The sequence below is a fragment of the Parasteatoda tepidariorum genome, chromosome 7 (genome assembly GCF_043381705.1).
Source record: "Parasteatoda tepidariorum isolate YZ-2023 chromosome 7, CAS_Ptep_4.0, whole genome shotgun sequence".
Taxonomy (NCBI): Eukaryota; Metazoa; Arthropoda; class Arachnida; order Araneae; family Theridiidae; genus Parasteatoda; species Parasteatoda tepidariorum.
The window spans coordinates 39,748,264-39,749,786 of record NC_092210.1 but is presented as its reverse complement, the minus strand read 5'-3'; positions in this window follow the sequence as shown (position 1 = coordinate 39,749,786).

Genomic DNA, 1,523 nt, shown 5'->3' with positions numbered 1-1,523 from the left:
TAAATATATAAATATATATCTAAATATATAAATATATATCTAAATATATAAATATGTATCTAAAAGCATTAAAATCATTATGCTCCTCAAGAAATTTAGCTTAAAAAAAAGTAAAAAAATATTAGCAAAAGCAAATAAAATAGAATTACCTAGTGGAATCTCTATATTTTCTTTATAAAAATTAAGACCATTAAAAAGTACATTTTCAAAGAAGATAAACTCGCAAATATCCATCCAATAAGATTTATCAATATTTTCGTTAAATAAATATTTATCGAAAATGCCACTACAAATTTCAATTATATGTGCATGTGGTATACTGGTGTTCAAATTTTCAAAGTCGAAAGTATTATTATTAGAAACTACATTATTATTAATAAAATTCAAAACATCATTGTTACAATTAATAACAATATTTTTCTCTCCTTTTCCCCAATCCTTTCCCTATTGCATTTCATGTATTTTCAAAAATGGGTTGAAGAATGAATAATAACTATGCATATTTGTTGTGAGAAATATGTATAACTTAAAAGTTTATTTTATTATAAACTTTTAAAATTTAAATAGTAGTTAAAACAAGTAAAACTACATTTTTAAAATTTTTGTGGCTTATCATTGTTTCAGAGTCAATCATTGATCCATGCTATTTAACTACAACTAAGAAATTTTTAAAATTTAAGTATTGAAAGAAATAATCTCTAAATTCTAATAAATTATATTTTTTAAGTTTAAACTATAGCATTAAAAGAATTAGGTGTATTGTATATTTATATACTTACTTACTTACTTATCCTCTACGTGCCTTGGGCACTTAAGGCCTCCAGCATATCCCTCCAACGCCTCCTGTCTTTAGCAATAGATCTTGCTTCCTCCCAGCCAGATATTCCACATTCTTTTAATTCGCCCAAAAACATGCGCTGGATGGTAAGTCTGGGTCTTCCTCTTGTTCTCTTACCATCAGGGGCCCATGTAAGCGCAACAGATGAAATTTTTTCTTTGGGCATTCTAAGGATATGTCCGAGCCAGCTCCATCTTCGTTTTTTAATTTCATCTTCGATTGTTTTTATTTTAGCTTTCTTTAATAGATTTTGATTTGATACTTTGTAAGGCCAGAAAATTTTAAAAATAAATCTTAAACATTTGTTTTGAAAGGTTTCTAATTTTTGTATTTCGATCTTAGTCTGTTTCCAGGTTTCTGCGCCATATAATAGTACTGCTCTAACAATAGCTTTGTAAACAACTATTTTTGTCTTTATTTCAATATTTGACTCTCTCCAAAATTTATGTAATCCCTTAAAACATGTTCTTGCTTTGATTATTCTCTGTCTAATATCTTCGCTACTTCCACCTTTTTTATCTACAATAGAACCTAAATAGCTAAATGATTCTATGTCATCTATTTCGTGATTTTCGATTTTAATTTTGTCATTTTTCTTTTGATTTATTCTCATTACTTTAGTTTTCTTCTTGTTCATGAATAAACCTACACTATTTGAATATTTGTTGAATTTGTCTGTTTTAAG